The sequence below is a fragment of the Alosa sapidissima genome, chromosome 3 (genome assembly GCF_018492685.1).
Source record: "Alosa sapidissima isolate fAloSap1 chromosome 3, fAloSap1.pri, whole genome shotgun sequence".
NCBI lineage: Eukaryota > Metazoa > Chordata > Actinopteri > Clupeiformes > Clupeidae > Alosa > Alosa sapidissima.
The window spans coordinates 18,690,596-18,708,818 of NC_055959.1; the positions used below are offsets into that span (position 1 = coordinate 18,690,596).

At 40.8% G+C, this 18,223-nt stretch overlaps 1 protein-coding gene across 1 annotated transcript in view; it reads right to left on the bottom strand.

Moving 5' to 3' along the window:
- The window catches only part of slc6a16a (solute carrier family 6 member 16a), a 28,253-nt gene extending 18,314 nt beyond the window's left edge, over window positions 1-9,939 (bottom strand). Inside the window, exon 1 of the mRNA XM_042087910.1 lies at window positions 9,607-9,939. The gene's annotated coding sequence lies outside the window, so the exon portion shown is untranslated. The remainder of the gene's footprint in view (window positions 1-9,606) is intronic.
- Window positions 9,940-18,223: the final 8,284 nt, after the last annotated feature.

An 18,223-nucleotide genomic window follows, 5' to 3' on the forward strand; every position in this document is an offset into this window, starting at 1 on the left:
GACACAAATAAAATCTCCTTTGGAAACCAATGGCTTACGCCTTACAGTATCAAGCGGACTTAAACTGCCATATCGTGGCGAAAAGTTGTAATAAAATTCACGCAGCTCCATGAGTCAAGGAAAGCACGAATGAAGTAGCCACTTCTAAATGGGACTCACTACACAGTAGCTTAAGGTGTGTTGCTAAAGCAGCCATAATGAAATGAAGGTGTCATTGTTTGGATACTTCACACACACACGTGCTTTTTAATTTCACAGACTACAACTAATCATAGGTGCCAACTCTCACGCATTGGCCGTGAGACATACGCATTTGATTAGTTTCACACACTCACACGCCACACCCCCGATTTCTCACGCTGAAGTGTCAACCCGGTTGGTCAGATGCCTGAAAAATGAGTTTAGCCTATCTATAGATCTACCTGTTGAGCCACGGTTATGCTTTCAGAGACAGTGAGAGGGTAGTCTGAGGTCAAATACCTGGCAGATGAGCTTCAACTAAACTAAACCTATACATATGATATCACACATCAGGTGAACGTGCGGAATCTAAGCTTTCTAATGATATTAGTTGCTGTGATAAATGGTTCGCGAGAAAATTAACATTGAACCGACGTGCAATTTAGGCTAATCATATTTGCATTTTGCACACAGTGCACACCCATTACTCTTTAATATTTCACTAACCCTTCACACAACACGTGGCAAACCCAATATAACAATAAACAGCAAACCGTACCGAATACGAGGATATAAAGCATGCCTCTGTGCAATACGTGGTTCCTGAGTAATCCGGTTTTGAAATTGCAACACATTTCTACATAGCCTCATTGGGGCGAAATTATAATGTATTCTAATGTAAACTATTTGTCAGCAGGCCTACATACATTTTTGTATGTAGGCCTGCTGACAAACTATAGTCACTATAGTCAGGGGGCCTATGTGGTTTCTGTGGGATTGAAATGTTAATTTTTGGAGAGTGGTTGGACTGTCTTTAGAGGTCATTGAACATGGAGAAAAATTATGTCTCCATTTTTTTTACCTGTTTTAACCCTATTTTTGTGAAATTGTATATTTCACTATAATTAACACCATGAATTTCGCCTAAATCACTGGCTATGTTGAATAAAGTTCACAAAACAGTTATTTTCTTATTTTCAACAGTATGATTGTATGTCAGTATTATGATTGTATGTCAAACATTTAGATATAAGATCAATAACCAATCAGTTTCACCAAATACACATACTCCATTGCTGAAAGATAGCAAAATCACAGAATCACAGATGAGACCTCAAACAACATTTAATTCATTTACATATACACAATATATTAGATCTCACCTCCACAATTTCCTCATCAAAATCTACAACTTGTCTAAACCCTATTTGTACTCACCTTCTTAAGACTGGTCTCCCCTTCCTGGATAATGTTTTGCTCTAGATTATAAATAATTCTATCAGGGCATGTACCGCAGTCGTTTAAGACATCTGTTATTAAGCCCTCCCTCAAAAAACCTAGCCTTGTATCGATACTGGTCCTCCTGGACCTCAGCGCTGCCTTTGACACAATAGACCATGACATACTACTTAGGCTTAAAAATTTGATAGGCATCAAAGACTCAACACTCGCTTGGTTTAGATCATACCTTCCTAACCGTCAACAATTTGTACAGGTCCATAATAAACCATCTACCCAGATTATGGTAAAAGTGCCTCAAGGCTCAGTACTGGGGCCCCTGTTGTTTAGCAGATGATACATAACTATACCTCTCCATAAAACCTGATGAATTAACCCCGTTAGCCAAACTTGACACATGTATAAGAGATATAAAGACATGGATGACGAATAATTTCCTGCTTTTGAAAACAGATAAAACAGAAGTCATGGTTTTAGGTTCTAAAAAGATGAGGGATATCCTATCCACATCACAGGCTACATATAGTGATCTTCCACTGACCTCATCCACAAGTGTTAAAAACCTGGGAGTTATAATTGACCAGGACCTAGCACTAAGTAATCACATAAAACAGATCACCAAAACTTAATTTTACCATTTAAGGAACATTTCAAAGATAAGGAAGTCCTTATCCTTACCAGATGCCGAGAAATTAATGTTTTGTCATCTCAAGGATAGACTATTGCAATGCTATTGCAGTGCTATTATGCTGTCTAAAGGGCTTACAGCTTATTCAAAATGCAGCTGCTCCCACACACAAAAAATATGAACATATTTCCCCCATCCTAGCATCTTTACACTGGCTACCTTAAAAGTCATTGACTTCAAAATATTACTTATAGTTCTTGGTTGGTTGCCTGCATTGAAAGAGGACACCTCATGAAGACGCTCTCTTGTCTGCTTCTGACAGAAGAAGCACTTATCTATGCTGGCAGCAGCTGCTGCTGAACAAGTGTACAAAGTCCCTCTAGATGGACTTGATGCAGTTGCAGGTGTTGCTGCAGGTTCAGAAGATGGTCTACCACGTCTTTTCTGAAGACACTGAGTCCTGCCTGCTTCACATGATTTCTAGTAGCGAATATTAGCATGCTGCAGATGCTCACTGTTACAGGTGGATTTGTAGCAGTTCCTGTGCCAAACTGCTTTGTTCTGTTGTAAAATAACTGCATTGTAACAATGTAATCGTTGGCTGATCTGTGATCACCATCTCCATACTCTCTCATGGACAAAAACAAGAAATTTGGCATATGTCTCTAGTGATGGGTCATTCACCAGTCCACACATATCTGCCACTGGATACATAGCCCAAAATCTGTTTCTTTTAGAATATGTGTACCATCACCTGACTAACAGAAAGACACCCCTCAGAATATAACCTAACTAGACTGTGCCACCATGAACTATGAAAATGTGCTTCCTCAAATGAAGAAGGCTAGAAGGTCACTAATATCACCAACCATGAAGAACAGAGCACTATGTGCTTATTCGATATTCTAAATTCTATCACTGCCAGCTATCATCAGCCAACTGTCACTGGTACTGTAGTCAGGGATGGATTACTGCACAGGCCTACCAAGCTCAGGGGCCCAAGGAGTCAGGGGGCCCAAGCCATTGCATGAAATCATTGCCTCAATAATCATATCAACACATAGGCTATGAATCTGATTGAACTAAAGTATGGACCATCCCCAAAATGCACCAGAATACAGGAAATCACATCAAATCAATTTAAAAAATGTCCCCTACAACAATTAGTGGGGGGCCCTTAATACATCTGGGCCCAGGGGCCTGAAAGTTCATAATCCGTCCATGCTGGTATCTCTCTTTCTCTTTCTCTCTCTTACACACACACACACACCTGTCTGTTTGTCTATCTGATCCTTTACCCTTTCTTTTCTTCACAGTTACATAGACTACGGAAGGCCTTACAGACTTCAGCTGGTGCTATGTAAAAGTCTATTAAATTTGATTTAACAGAGATTTCTGCACTTTGTGCTCTGAATGGGTGTAGACAATAACTGACAGAGCAGGCTAGGCTTACACTCAAGCACACTAATAGGCATGAATTGATAGTATTGATATTGAAGTATTATTTTTTTAAGCAGACAATTTCGAGAATTTTAGGCACAATTTCTTGTTAAAGAGATCAATCATCAGTCTAAAAATGTTTTATAATGTTGTATTGTTTATGTGGCCCACTTTTGCACACTACCTTGTAGAATATCTTTGCTTTTTGGCACCAAACCCTATGCTATAATACCAGCAATGTGAGGTTTATGGACAAAACACCAAATTTGACCTATTCTGAATTTGACCTTTGATTTGGGTCCTTTTTACTCTTAAGAACCCATAGAACAAAGATATAATACTCTCCAAAAATTAACATGCGAATCCCACAAGCCCCCAAATTAGACACATAGCCCCCCTACTACTATCATGGTTCTTATATTATCAGGTTCCAGCCAATCCCATTACAGATAAATGAATATATTTATATTGGCATGCTTCCTAGTGACATTAATGCAAAAATATGAAGAAAATCAAATAACGAGACACAAATATTGATATAAAGCCTGACATAAGCCATATGCAAACATTCACATCATGCAGATATGGGTACATCCTGAAAAAGGAATAGCATTGGCTATAGGCTTTGGCCATTACAATGACCAATATATTATCTTAAATAAACTAGCTGAATAACACAGGTGACCACTTCTGCATAATTTCATGGAGTGCTGAAATGTACACACATTTTTGAACATTTCTGAACTGTGAAATGTAGCATTTGTTTTTGTGGTTGTGAACTTATTGCAATATCACCATAACTATTCCACCTGTGTGTGCATGGTTATAATTCTGAAGTGCAAAATAGTTTAGGCTACAGCACAAATATTTCCATAAAAATAAGCCAGTCTGACCTCTGAAATTTATTTTTAAAGTGCACCTGATTGATGCATTTAAAAGTTAAAATATACAAACATCAAACATTTCTTAAATTCTTACAAATCACCCACAACCCCCCACTTTTGCCGTGCGAAATACCAGTGCTGTTTTCAGCATCTGTTTAGTGCTTCATTGTCATTTTCATTGGATTCTCCCATTTGCGCGTAAATCGCTCATAAACTTTTTTTTTTGTTACACGCATTCTCCCATTCCTCTTCTGTCACACACACAGTGACAAGCACCTAATCCCCAGAAGCCAGTTTGTCTACTTAGATACTGTAAAAAAACATTTCTGGGGGAGGACCCCCATACCCCCCCTCTGAAATGTCCCAGCCACTTTCACAATGCCTCCGACGCCCATGGTCCTAGTAGTAGGCTAGATCCTTTTGATACCAATGTTCATTTATCTCTGGGACCCTGGTCCCAGGGATGGATTACTGCACCTTCTGGGACCAGACCCAGGGGCCCAAAGTACCAGGGTGCCCTGAAGCCCAAGCCTTTGCATGGAATCATTGCCTCAATATCAACACATCAGGATGTAGGCTATGAATCTGATTGAATTTAGTATTGGCCATCCCCAAAATGCTAGCCTGACGAGCCAGACCCACATTAAAATGTAGGGTCTGGGCACTCACCGTTCGCAGTGCTCAGTCCGAGGGGCGGAATAATCGGTTGTCTTTCAAATTCCCTCTACAATAGGACAGCACTGAGTCCCATGCGTTTTCCCACCAGCGGAGCTAGTTGGCTAGTTCAAACTTTTGCCATCTCAAAACAAGCTTAACTTGTGTCACACTGTTTGAGCAATATCCATCTTCTTTGTTTTCAAGTAACAGGGAATTTAAGCCAAACTGTTGCAACTCTGCCATCAATCATTATGTTATGCCCCCCTAACGACTCTATAGACGATTTGATTGGCCTGATAGAAGTTTAATTTTTCGAGCTCACTAGCCAACGGAGAGTTGCTAGACTAGCCCTGGAAGCAAATGTAATTGGCTGCCGCTAGGGTGTGTCTAGATTTCTAAGCTACCAAAATGCACCAGAATACAGGAAATCACATCAAACAAATGAAGAAAAACCCCCCTTCCACATATGCGACAATTAGTGGGGAGCCCTTAATACATGAGGGCCCAGGGGCCGAAAGTTCATAATCCGTCCATGCCTGGTCCCTACACCTGAGAATCACTGATGTACGTTTTACTGTACGGTATAATGCTGAATGAGCCAAACAAACATTTCCGCAGCAACATTTTGGTTGGCCCCACCAAATCTCACTCCAAGGTTTTTTGAAAAGTTGGCAGCCCTGCAACTACCAAGCTGGAATCAAAGCACATCGATTCCCCTCTCACACCCTGCACGCACTTAAAACAAAATAAACAGGCGTCTCAGTCTCACGCATGTATAGGCAAAACTGTATCAGACTGGTGTAACGTTGGTAAATCTTCCATTGCACAGAATGATTTTTGTAGCACGTGCAACAAATGACAGTCGAAAGATACAATTACAGTGCTGCTATCAATTTGCTTGGTATAACCGCATTTATAGTTTTCTACAAATACAATCTAATTGGCCTCCATCACTTAACCAACGCTAACCAACGGTAACATTACCTAGGTCCTTATTGATATTATAAGATTAAAGTACCTGCAGTAAAAACCAAGCATGTCCGATAAACATCCTCAGATTTATTTCAGCTTCAAGAAGAAATGGGAATTACATTTCATGTGAACATCGTCCTATCCTTATTAGACGTTCTCTGCGGTAAACTACAGTCCTAGGAAGCGTCCATTGTTTTTCCAACCCACTTTTAACTTCCAACAAAATTACGTCTCACTGCAACGATGCGCCATCTAGTGGACAAACGACTACTTATCGCCAATACTGGAAATGCAGCCATGATGATGATGATGAATATTTATTTTGGCTTTCTTTTAATCCTACTGAATTTGTAATTATGTATCGGCCGTTCTAATACCGATAGTATGTGGGTGCCTGTGTGTGTGTGCATGTGTATATGTGTGCACCGCCATCTACAGTGCAATGAGTGTACAGTCACTAAATGTACACATAACCTAATTTTTTTAGACCCCCCCATGGATGAAATTCTACGAAACTTGGCATACCCCCAGAGAATGCCAGGTCAATTATACACATAAAATTTGGTGCAGTTCTGAACATCTTAACTGAAGATAATCAAAATATTGCATTTTCATTTTTACCGGGGGGGTGCAAATCACAAATGAGTGATTATGGGCCAGGTTGATGTGGGCCCTTGAGACCAACATACCATATAAGATTATTTAGGAAAAACTGCTTTCTTTGCGGTTCGGGGGGCCCAGCACGGGGGGGGGGGGGGGGGGGTGGGAATGGCCCCCGGGGACAAAACTAAATTTTTCCGTAAAAGTCTAGTGGGGCCTCCACTACCCACCAAATTTCATGTGCCCCGGTGGTTCGGTGTCCCGGGTATCGTTGACCAAAAATTCAGGAAGTAGATGACGGGGAAAAAAAAAAAAAAAAAAGCGGCGGTCATAATAATCTAATCCTTCATACCAGGAAATGTGACCAGGTGTAAAGGAGATATCAGCTCTGTGGACTGTGGCACTAAACAGGTGGTGTACCACAAGGGTCAGTGTTCGGACCAGTCCTCTAATATCACTCAGACTTATCATATGGTCTTGTGGATTATCCAACTCCTGCTATCCTGATAATTACACCAAACTGTATTGATCATTTGCTCAAGTTTCAGTTTCAGTTCAGATGCCAGCATGTCCTGTGGACATCTCTTTTTGACTGACCATATGAGACACCCAGCTAAACCATTACAGCACCAAGCATTCTGCCATTCCAGTCAGCTATTCCTCACAGTCAGCACACCAGTTCAATTAACCATCTGTTTTGTTCCCATAGATCCAGGCTCCTCCACACAGATATGCCCACTCCAGTGGCAGTAATATCTGCTCACAGTGATCTAGTCTTTGCAACTTTATTAGAACCATTAAAGCAGAACTGGGTGAGTTTTTCAGTCTAAAGCTTGTGAGCTAGCTACCTAAAAGGTATATAAAACCTTACCAGCACCACCCCAAGTCTTAATGGCACTGCTGGAGGCTTACAAACATGCTAACTGATGTCTTTTGTTGTTACAGTCACCAATGTCATGCTGTGAAAGATATTTACTTATTTTTGTGGTGTGTTCCTACCTGGAACACAGAACTGCATAGTGCATATGGATGGTGGGAACAACATGTGTTCCTGTCCTTCATGTGCCCACATACCATCAACATTCATTTGGAGATGATACCAAAACTAGTTGCATGATAAAAAGCTGCCCTCAAAAGTGGCACATTGTTACATAGTGCTGCTTTAAGAAAATATTCTGCAGCCAAGTCTCAAAATGTATTCCATTCTCATCATAGCTGGCCCTTTATGTTTCAGGCATCATTAAAGTGACTTAAAGTAAAGCTCAATGTTGACAGTGCATCATATCAACATAAAACTGAAATATGACCTATCCTAAAGATAAATTAAAACATTCAGATCTAGCCATTTCAGTGACATTCAGCAACAGAAGTGTGGTTGCAAATGCTTTCCAGATTACATAACATCATCAACAGCAACTCTTGGTTTCCTCTGTGAGATTAATCATCTAATCAACTAGTCACTGTGCTATAAAAGACATGCATGCCAGCATGGTGGCTCAGGTAACTAGGTAACTCACAGTAGTTACCTTGAGTATTGAGCTAACTTGGCTTCCTTAAGCTAACTTGGCTACCCTAACATTTAAAAGGCCTTAGTGTCAGGAGCCATGTGTTCTCAGCTGTGGGAATGGAAGACTACAGAGCACTGGCAGGGAAAGCGAGATCATTCATTTTATTAAGAATGGAGAGAGACACACAGAGAAGGAGAGACAAAAAAGTCTGAGCAATACAGAACAGCCAATCTGGAATTTGTTCAAGGTGTCTCTTACCTCTGGATACATGTGTCTTATGACTATGGAAAAATACAACTCCTAAATCTCTCTTTTACCCCTCTCCGCCTCCTGCACACTCCCACTCTGCCTTCACCCACTCTGGTCTCCCTTTCCCTGCCTCAATCTATTTATAGTAGTCTGTTAAGCAACTGGTGTTACCCAGACTGTTGGGATTGTTGATAGTCTGTTTTAGTACACACTCCTGTTTTAGAAACAAACGCCAGCACCTTTCTGATATCATAATACCTACAACACAATCAAAAGAACATGTGCATGTAGACAAATATTTTTTAGTTGTACAGTAGGTGATAATGAGAATACTGATAGCCAGGCGAAAGGGGGTACACCCCGTTCACTGAAGGGCGATAATGAAATCCACTATTTGTTTCATTGAAGCCTCTTTCATACCCTTGCGCTCCCTCCCACACGCACGGCCCTTCCTGATTGGTAGAAAGATTCAGTGCATCGTTACAGCCTCAGGTCCCTCGAGAACCATTCCTTAGCTCTGGACTCGGATCAGTTCGTCCAAAATCCCTCCACTCTGGAATCGGCGCGCGAGAAATAGACCTGACCACGGGCCAGTCTGTATACTCTGCTAATTTCTTTGAGTTCCTTTGCAAGTTCACCTTGGGATACGGTGTTTGGACTAAATGTCTTATCTTTACGTGACTGATTTCAGCAACGCACCTGTGATACACTGTGCCAAACGAATGCACTGATAACATTGTATATTGTCAAACAGATATTTCATGTTCGGCTTTTCATCCAGAAGTAAGGGAATTATTAAAAAGCAACTACCCAAATGAACAACCCGTCACGAATATGGAAAATAAATTAAGTAGTTTCTCAGTCTGGATCAACTTCATGTTGTTTCACTACACTTGCTATTTTAACATATTTGCGCTGAGCTTCAACCGACCACTTGGCGAAACTAATATATTTTTTAAAGTGCATACTCAAAATGCATTTGTATATTTAATTCCATGTATTCAACCTTGAAAGTTCATGACAGAAACCCATAGAAAAACGCTCTGCTGTTGCGCACAACAATTTCTGACAAAGCGTAACATGAAACAAGAGAAAAGAGAGTGAAGATGTAATATAATCATGCAGCCTACCAATTATAATAGTCATTGTCATGTTTGCATTCTTCATTTGGTGCGCAAAAGCAATCCAGTTCATGTGCATTAGGAGACACTATGAGTGAACTGGACATGAAATACATGCTGCTCTTTACCTCTCTTTGTGGTGGTAGAGGAAGTCCTGAAGAAGCCCCTTTTGCTGTCTTGTCTTAAACCGTTAGATAAACTCAGTCTGCAAATATAACCGTTTTCTCAAGAAAAATCCACGTAACTGTTTAAATGTTCTCCAAAATCAAGCTATTGATGAGTGTCTGTTTAATATCGATAAGCTTGTCTGATTAGCGCAGACTTTAGAATTGTATCGAAACAAACACATAGCCTACAACTTTACATGTCTTTGGGCTCCAATTTCATCAATCCCCAAGAAACTTTAGAGGGTGACTCCCCTTTAAGCGCTCATTGGCTCCGCACTGCACGAACTCTGTGTCATAACGTGTGGGCCCCGCCCTTCTTGACAGATGTGCTGTACTGTGTAGCACAAAATCAGCACGCGCAACACCAGCCCAGACCGACCGACCGACACCCCGATTCCATGCTGTGCTCAGATTCAAATAGCGAGAAGCACGACTTTACCTGCATACTCGAGCCCCATACACACACACACACCCTATATTTAACTGAAGCATTGCGCGCCACGCATGACCTTTTTTGGGCACCTGAGGCTGAGTTTAGTGGAGGGCGTTTGTGTCTGCTGCGCAAGCAAAGTCATGGTCACTCAACAGTGGAGACCACTGACTTTCTTGAATTTCCCCTGGGGATCAATAAAGTATCTATCTATATATCTCTATCTATCACTACATGTAGATGGTTGGTTGCCCAGCACTACAGGGTTGAATTGTGCGACCCTCCAAAGTTATCACAGTCTGAGCCATGTGACTTTGTTTTTATTTCTATCACAAAGCCCCGCCCACCACCCTGCAAAGGCTTCATGTAGTTTCAATGTGAGTACCGCAAGCAGTGGACATTTGAGTTTGCCTGTCGTGATATACATTATTTCAAGTCTCCTCCGAAGAATTGTACGCTAAAAGTTCCTAAAAGTCAGGTCTCAAAAGAAGTTGAAAGCATATGGTGGTATTATGTAATCACGCTATTTCTAACATTTATTAGATAGATAGATAGATAGATAGATAGATAGATAGATAGATACTTTATTGATCCCCAAGGGGAAATTCAAGGGTCTCAGTAGCATACAGACATCACACACAACATGGACTTACAGCAGAAATGGTAAACATAAGTATAAGTATAAACATATAACTAAACTCCACTGTACAATAAAGACAGTAGAAGATAAGAAAGATAAGAAAACTAACAAAACTAAATACTAAATACACTATATAAATTAAATTAAGGAAGTCCAATGTGCTTGAGGGTGATCAAGCATAAGACGCTTGTAGTGACAGGGCCGGGACTGGTATGGTGCTAAAGGGAGTGAGTGTCATGGTGAAGGTGCAAAAAGTAGTCCAACCATAGTCCTTTAGTTATGTGTGCATGGCAAGGTGCTCAAGAGAGTGTCATGGTGAAGGTGCAAAAAGTAGTCCAACATTAGTCCAACAGCGCAACAGTGCAAGAGTAAGGTCTAGAGACCAGCATAAATAATATGGACAAATAGGAGAGTAAAGTATAATGTAGACAAGGTAAAATAAAATACAGGTGCAAGAACAGGTTGAGGTAATAGGGTTATAGCCATTCATTCATTCAGTATTGTAGCAGAAGCCTGACCGCAGCCATTGATCATGTGTGCTAATATAGCATGAAAAACAGTGTAGCAGTAAAACAGTAGTGAAAACATTAGGCTGTGTACATTAGTAAAACAGTAGTAAAACAGTAATAAAGCAGTAGTGGGCAGTCAGTACTCAAACATGGAGAGGGTGGAGAGGCAGACAGACTAAGCAGAGAAGTCTATCTCTCCTCTTCCCTTTAGTGAGGCATTGAACAGTTCAATGGCCCTAGGAACAAATGACTTCCTCAGCCTTTCAGTTGTGCATGGCAGTGACCGAAGTCTCCAGCTGATCAAGCTCTTTTGCTTTTTGATAGTGCTGTAGAGTGGATGGCATTCACTGTCCAAGATGTTGATCAGTTTGTTTAGGGTCCCTTTGTCAGATATTGAAGTGATGCACTCCAGTTGCATCACTCAAGAGGGCGCAAGCTCCCTTGGAGTCTTGTCGTCAAGGAACCATTTAGGCCTGTAAATTTATGCTGCTTTGTACGAGCGTGCGCAATGAAGAATGAGTGAGTGACACGGAGAGAAAGCCTATAGCAGTGGTCCCCAAACTTTTTCTTCCGAGGGCCAGCTCACTATGCCTGGCTGTAAGAGAGGGCCAGAGACTCGGAGTATATTAGTAACCATAAATAGCTTAGTGCTGTGAACAACAGCAGCCTACCTTAGTTGAATATTCCATTACATTATCATATAGGCTACTGCAATTTAATGCCATTGTTAGCTGTGTTTATGTTGTCATCATGCCATATCAGTGTAAAATACTAATAAAAAGACTTTAGCATTCCCAAAAGTATTAGCAGGGAGTCCCAAAAGTATTTCATTCAAAATGTGTGAACTCTGAACTCTGAACTCTGAACTGTGTCTTTGCATACACAGCTCAAGTTGTGAACAAGCAATATCCTACAAATAATTTAAAGTTCTCAAACTATGAGAGTTTTATGAAGTGCTGGCAAAAACGAGTGAATAAAAAATAGAAATAATTATCCCAGAAAGTCCCAGAAATATGACTTGAATAGAAGTTAGTTAGTTATTAACAATTAATTGATCAACTTTTAGAATACTTTGAGCACTATGCAGTCAGCATAGGCCTCTTACATTGTTTGCAGGTAGGCCTACATTTCATTCCGTTTTCAATGGCAAACGCAAAACAGCGCCAAAACAACCACCAATGGACAAAAAGAGCGTTACATGTGTACTGTTAAGACTTGCCATAGAGAATGAATGGGGGTAATTACGGAGGTCATAGATTGACAATGTCGTACTCCTGTGCGGGCCAGATGCTATACACGGACATGTTTTGGGGGGGCCACTCAAAATGAGGTGGCGGGCCGTATTCGGCCTGCGGGCCGTAGTTTGGAGACCACTGGCCTATAGCGAGAGAGGCAGAATGGGAGGAATGCTGTTACCTCAGTTCAGGTAGAATTAAGGTGTGTCAGGATGAATGAACAGTGTGTGTGTGTGTGTGTGTATGTGTGTGTGTGTGTGTGTGTGTGTGAGAGACAGAGAGAGAGAGAGAGTGTGTGTCTGAGAGGGGAAACGAAAGAGCTAGTTAAGCGGGCTTAGCAAGTATAAGTAGTCATGACACTCTTCGTGTGTAAGTTTGCTTGTGTTTAAGGAATTAGACTGGAAAAGAGAGACCACACTCTGCAGGCCAGGCACTCTGCACTTCTATCCCACACTCAGACAGCTTATCCTCAAAACAGCCTTTCCCAGCTTTTCTGTGACAGTGCCCTCACAGATTAGCTTGATCGCTTACCCCCCCCCCCCCCCCCCCCCCACCCCCCAACAACACACACTATGACAGCAGGGCTGCCAACTTTTCAAAAAACCTTGGAGTGAGATTTGGTGGGGCCAACCAAAATGTTGCTGCGGAAATGTTTGTTTGGCTCATTCAGCATTATACCGTACAGTAAAACGTACATCAGTGATTCTCAGGTGTAGGGACCAGGCATGGACGGATTATGAACTTTCGGCCCCTGGGCCCTCATGTATTAAGGGCTCCCCACTAATTGTCGCATATGTGGAAGGGGGGTTTTTCTTCATTTGTTTGATGTGATTTCCTGTATTCTGGTGCATTTTGGTAGCTTAGAAATCTAGACACACCCTAGCGGCAGCAAATTACATTTGCTTCCAGGTCTAGTCTAGCAACTCTCCGTTGGCTAGTGAGCTCGAAAAATTAAACTTCTATCAGGCCAATCAAATCGTCTATAGAGTCGTTAGGGGGGCATAACATAATGATTGATGGCAGAGTTGCAACAGTTTGGCTTAAATTCCCTGTTACTTGAAAACAAAGAAGATGGATATTGCTGTTGGCCAACAGTGTGACACGAGTTAAGCTTGTTTTGAGATGGCAAAAGTTTGAACTAGCCAACTAGCTCCGCTGGTGGGAAAACGCATGGGACTCAGTGCTGTCCTATTGTAGAGGGAATTTGAAAGACAACCGATTATCCCGCCCCTCGGACTGAGCACTGCGAACGGTGAGTGCCCAGACCCTACATTTTAATGTGGGTCTGGCTCGTCAGGCTAGCATTTTGGGGATGGCCAATACTAAATTCAATCAGATTCATAGCCTACATCCTGATGTGTTGATATTGAGGCAATGATTCCATGCAAAGGCTTGGGCTTCAGGGCACCCTGGTACTTTGGGCCCCTGGGTCTGGGCCCAGAAGGCCCGTGCAGTAATCCATCGCTGGGACCAGGGTCCCAGAGTTAAATGAACATTGGTATCAAAAGGATCTAGCCTACTACTAGGACCATGGGCGTCGGAGGCATTGTGAAAGTGGCTGGGACATTTCAGAGGGGGGGTATGGGGGTCCTCCCCCAGAATTGTTTTTTTACAGTATCTAAGTAGACAAACTGGCTTCAGATATCCAACAGAGTGAATAGAGATTTTGCAGTCTTAGCTGTGGTTAGTGACGTGATGCTGTTAATGGGGAGTTTTACATAGCCTAGCGTAAACCTATAGGTTATTATTTATTTGGCGTACCTATAAGGCTTTTTACCTTATAAAAAGTGAGGGGGATGACTGATCTCTTCAACACTGCGGGGGATTTGGCGCTTGTCACTGTGTGTGTGACAGAAGAGGAATGGGAGAATGCGTGTAACAAAAAAAAAAGTTTATGAGCGATTTACGCGCAAATGGGAGAATCCAATGAAAATGACAATGAAGCACTAAACAGATGCTGAAAACAGCACTGGTATTTCGCACGGCAAAAGTGTGGGGGGGGGGGGGGTTGTGGGTGATTTGTAAGAATTTAAGAAATGTTTGATGTTTGTATATTTTAACTTTTAAATGCATCAATCAGGTGCACTTTAAAAATAAATTTCAGAGGTCAGACTGGCTTATTTTTATGGAAATATTTGTGCTGTAGCCTAAACTATTTTGCACTTCAGAATTATAACCATGCACACACAGGTGGAATAGTTATGGTGATATTGCAATAAGTTCACAACCACAAAAACAAATGCTACATTTCACAGTTCAGAAATGTTCAAAAATGTGTGTACATTTCAGCACTCCATGAAATTATGCAGAAGTGGTCACCTGTGTTATTCAGCTAGTTTATTTAAGATAATATATTGGTCATTGTAATGGCCAAAGCCTATAGCCAATGCTATTCCTTTTTCAGGATGTACCCATATCTGCATGATGTGAATGTTTGCATATGGCTTATGTCAGGCTTTATATCAATATTTGTGTCTCGTTATTTGATTTTCTTCATATTTTTGCATTAATGTCACTAGGAAGCATGCCAATATAAATATATTCATTTATCTGTAATGGGATTGGCTGGAACCTGATAATATAAGAACCATGATAGTAGTAGGGGGGCTATGTGTCTAATTTGGGGGCTTGTGGGATTCGCATGTAAATTTTTGGAGAGTATTATATCTTTGTTCTATGGGTTCTTAAGAGTAAAAAAAACATGTCTCCATTTTTTTTGAAGGGTTTGAAGGACCCAAATCAAAGGTCAAATTCAGAATAGGTCAAATTTGGTGTTTTGTCCATAAACCTCACATTGCTGGTATTATAGCATAGGGTTTGGTGCCAAAAAGCAAAGATATTCTACAAGGTAGTGTATGTAGGGCCACATACAACATTATAAAACATTTTTAGACTGATGATTGATCTCTTTAACAAGAAATTGTGCCTAAAATTCTCGAAATTGTCTGCTTAAAACAATAATACTTCAATATCAATACTATCAATTCATGCCTATTAGTGTGCTTGAGTGTAAGCCTAGCCTGCTCTGTCAGTTATTGTCTACACCCATTCAGAGCACAAAGTGCAGAAATCTCTGTTAAATCAAATTTAATAGACTTTTACATAGCACCAGCTGAAGTCTGTAAGGCCTTCCGTAGTCTATGTAAGTGTGAAGAAAAGAAAGGGTAAAGGATCAGATAGACAAACAGACAGGTGTATGTGTGTGTGAGAGAGAGAGATCAGCCAACGATTACATTGTTACAATGCAGTTATTTTACAACAGAACAAAGCAGTTTGGCACAGGAACTGCTACAAATCCACCTGTAACAGTGAGCATCTGCAGCATGCTAATATTCGCTACTAGAAATCATGTGAAGCAGGCAGGACTCAGTGTCTTCAGAAAAGACGTGGTAGACCATCTTCTGAACCTGCAGCAACACCTGCAACTGCATCAAGTCCATCTAGAGGGACTTTGTACACTTGTTCAGCAGCAGCTGCTGCCAGCATAGATAAGTGCTTCTTCTGTCAGAAGCAGACAAGAGAGCGTCTTCATGAGGTGTCCTCTTTCAATGCAGGCAACCAACCAAGAACTATAAGTAATATTTTGAAGTCAATGACTTTTAAGGTAGCCAGTGTAAAGATGCTAGGATGGGGGAAATATGTTCATATTTTTTGTGTGTGGGAGCAGCTGCATTTTGAATAAGCTGTAAGCCCTTTAGACAGGTATTATTAAAGCCAGCATAATAGCACTGCAATAGCATTGCAATAGTCTATCCTTGAGATGACAAAACATTAATTTCTCGGCATCTGGTAAGGATAAGGACTTCCTTATCTTTGAAATGTTCCTTAAATGGTAAAATTAAGTTTTGGTGATCTGTTTTATGTGATTACTTAGTGCTAGGTCCTGGTCAATTATAACTCCCAGGTTTTTAACACTTGTGGATGAGGTCAGTGGAAGATCACTATATGTAGCCTGTGATGTGGATAGGATATCCCTCATCTTTTTAGAACCTAAAACCATGACTTCTGTTTTATCTGTTTTCAAAAGCAGGAAATTATTCGTCATCCATGTCTTTATATCTCTTATACATGTGTCAAGTTTGGCTAACGGGGTTAATTCATCAGGTTTTATGGAGAGGTATAGTTATGTATCATCTGCTAAACAACAGGGGCCCCAGTACTGAGCCTTGAGGCACTTTTACCATAATCTGGGTAGATGGTTTATTATGGACCTGTACAAATTGTTGACGGTTAGGAAGGTATGATCTAAACCAAGCGAGTGTTGAGTCTTTGATGCCTATCAAATTTTTAAGCCTAAGTAGTATGTCATGGTCTATTGTGTCAAAGGCAGCGCTGAGGTCCAGGAGGACCAGTATCGATACAAGGCTAGGTTTTTTGAGGGAGGGCTTAATAACAGATGTCTTAAACGACTGCGGTACATGCCCTGATAGAATTATTTATAATCTAGAGCAAAACATTATCCAGGAAGGGGAGACCAGTCTTAAGAAGGTGAGTACAAATAGGGTTTAGACAAGTTGTAGATTTTGATGAGGAAATTGTGGAGGTGAGATCTAATATATTGTGTATATGTAAATGAATTAAATGTTGTTTGAGGTCTCATCTGTGATTCTGTGATTTTGCTATCTTTCAGCAATGGAGTATGTGTATTTGGTGAAACTGATTGGTTATTGATCTTATATCTAAATGTTTGACATACAATCATAATACTGACATACAATCATACTGTTGAAAATAAGAAAATAACTGTTTTGTGAACTTTATTCAACATAGCCAGTGATTTAGGCGAAATTCATGGTGTTAATTATAGTGAAATATACAATTTCACAAAAATAGGGTTAAAACAGGTAAAAAAAATGGAGACATAATTTTTCTCCATGTTCAATGACCTCTAAAGACAGTCCAACCACTCTCCAAAAATTAACATTTCAATCCCACAGAAACCACATAGGCCCCCTGACTATAGTGACTATAGTTTGTCAGCAGGCCTACATACAAAAATGTATGTAGGCCTGCTGACAAATAGTTTACATTAGAATACATTATAATTTCGCCCCAATGAGGCTATGTAGAAATGTGTTGCAATTTCAAAACCGGATTACTAAGGAACCACTTATTGCACAGAGGCATGCTTTATATCCTCGTATTCGGTACGGTTTGCTGTTTATTGTTATATTGGGTTTGCCACGTGTTGTGTGAAGGGTTAGTGAAATATTAAACCGAGAGTAATGGGTGTGCACTGTGTGCAAAATGCAAATATGATTAGCCTAAATTGCACGTCGGTTCAATTTTAATTTTCTCGCGAACCATTTATCACAGCAACTTGGCGCTAATATCATTAGAAAGCTTAGATTCCGCACGTTCACCTGATGTGTGATGTCATAAGTATAGGTTTAGTTTAGTTGAACCTCATCTGCCAGGTATTTGACCTCAGACTACCCTCTCACCGTCTCTGAAAGCATAACCGTGGCTCAACAGGTAGATCTATAGATAGGCTAAACTCATTTTTCAGGCATCTGACCAACCGGGTTGACACTTCAGCGTGAGAAATCGGGGGTGTGGCGTGTGTGTGTGTGAAACTAATCAAATGCGTGTCTCACGGCCAATGCGTGAGAGTTGGCACCTATGCAGTGTCACACACACACACACATAGGCCTACACACTAACATCAGCCTATGCTGGCATTCAGAAACTCATTTTTTTCTAAGAAGACACACATATCTGGAGTGACATCAGATTGAAACTAGCCCTGGCATTCATTGTTTTA